This window comes from Pseudochaenichthys georgianus, chromosome 7, assembly GCF_902827115.2.
Source record: "Pseudochaenichthys georgianus chromosome 7, fPseGeo1.2, whole genome shotgun sequence".
Lineage (NCBI taxonomy): Eukaryota > Metazoa > Chordata > Actinopteri > Perciformes > Channichthyidae > Pseudochaenichthys > Pseudochaenichthys georgianus.
Window position 1 is genome coordinate 7,988,766 of NC_047509.1, and position 2,408 is coordinate 7,991,173.

Sequence of the window (2,408 nt, forward strand, 5' to 3'; positions counted from 1 at the left end):
AACAACATTTTTACGGACACTAGAGCTTGCTAATTCGACAGTTAGTTTAGCAAGCAAGCATTGACTGTATGGTCTGTGCACCTGCACCTGGTCATGACAGTCAAATAGTAATAGTTAGCAAGCTAGTAATGAAAACAATACATTTACAATTACGCTACCTACCACACACAACTGTATTTTCAAGCTAAATTAATGTAAGCTATCTGGGGAACAAATTATGAAACGTAGCGATAACTTACCGTCACGGACTGCGGTCTCTCGAGACTGAAGGTTGCATCAAAATGATGGCGGAGATCTAAATAATTTCACGCACATCACGTAAAAGTACCCGGATTGAGAGAACACACTATCCGTCGTTAAATATGTTTAACACCATGATCCAACCCTGTACTATATAGTGTGTTAACAACAGGCGGTGTTAATCATGTTAAATGTAACACCAAAACCACAACACTTTACCCCGAAAAGCTCTAACACCAGGATTTTCACACTGGCGAATTTGCTGTGCACTACCCAGAGGATTATGTAGCTTTCCGACTGGCCTTTCTTGTAAGGACAGATCTTCCAACGCTTTCGATCATGAGAATGTAGCTAAAAAATATTTTCTGTACTTTAGATTTGTCGCTGACATGTATAATTTTTGGATTCTAATCTCTGATAGATGTGTTGAACTTTTCTCTTACACCATCAGGCAAAAGTATCCAATTGTACACAATAAATATGTATAATGGGAAGAGTGCAATGAAATTCAACTACTGTAGCAATTTCATGCTAACCTGAAGAAAAACTGATCTAGTTATTGATACTCAGAGGTCACACTCCAACGGACTTGAGCCCTTTGGGAAAATGGCAGCCTTCACATCTTGCTCGTACAATATACCTACTGTACGAGCTCCCAACAACACAGCCCGATGCCATATTAAATCTGTTTTGATTCAGACATATCTCACAGATCGGCTGCTCCCTTAACGTCTGTAGATGCTTTTAAGATGGAATTTACCTCAGCGCTAGACTGGCTGACAGCTCATCAACATGAGTGACAAGTGTTGGGAATGAAACTGGACCGAGGGGACAAAAGCAGAAGAGAATACATGTTCTGCCACAGGTTGACAAGAGGCAAATTGTGAAGATGATGCACTTCACGAATCCTGCATTTCATAAGCATTACACCAGGAGTGGGTTTCATGAATTATTGTTACCCCTGCAAAATGGAAAAGCTTAAATTGGCAGCACATTTACAAAACAAGGGTACACGTACATTACAAACATCAAAACAATGTAAGCTGCAGGCAGTGTGAGGCATGGATTGATTTTACTGGCAATTGCTGATCAGATTAATATCAATCAACCTCGATAGCAAAGGTAATAATATATTAGCCCTTAAGCTTCCAGTACACTAAGCACTGTAGTCAAGACTTAATTTGTAATGTATTGTACCGCAGTTTTGCAGTTTGCTTCGATGTGCAAATGATTTATGGTGGGCAGAGAAAACAAAGAAGAACACAAACCAAGGAGCAAGAGGTTGAGAGATGTGTGGGTGAATGGTTTCATAACAATTAAAGAAATATAATGCTGGTTTTAAACCTGCTTTCTTACACTTTCATCTAATGCAGAGGAAAACAATTAGCTTAACTGCGTTACTAGTGTCACTAGTATCAGAAACTTTACCTGAATGGCTATCTGATAGTCATTGTATTTGAATACCTTGTAGATGAAAGGTGCTACATGAATCAACTAGCCTTGCATTTTCTTACATAATCTACCCTGTCTGTAGACCTCCCCCTACCTCTTCAGAGTTATAGGTTAAATCTTCAATTAGTCATAAGATACACATTGCCCACCAAGGCTATCAACAGCTTTGTGTTAAACAGACTTTTGTATGTATTTCTTCATGCTGTCTGTATTACTAAAGGGTGAAATTAAGGGCAGCTACTGTATACAAGCACTAGGAGATCATTGACAATCACATAATGGCGTATACAATATAGCTGACACTGAACTCTGGAAAAAGTTTAGTTAATAAATGGAAAGAAACAAAGTAAAATGTAATTCTTAAAACCATGTCCATGATGACTACTACTGAGCCAAATGGCAAAGAAATCAGCCTTTTATACATTTAAAAGGCATTTATTCCTTGAGTGACAGTATATGATGTGAAGATCCCATCCCATCACATAACAATATGTATTTGAGTTAATTGCACTTCTATTTACTCATATAAACCATAACAAATCCAACTGGCAGGTCATATTGTGAAATGCTGCTGGTTTGAACAATGATTGTGTTTGCTTTGATTGTGGTGACTGTCATAAAACCAGGCATTAAGACAGACAAAAAGAGAAAGAGAATAAAGATTATAATGTCTGCTGGTTGTAAACACGCCTCCAGGAAAAATAACTGAAATAGAT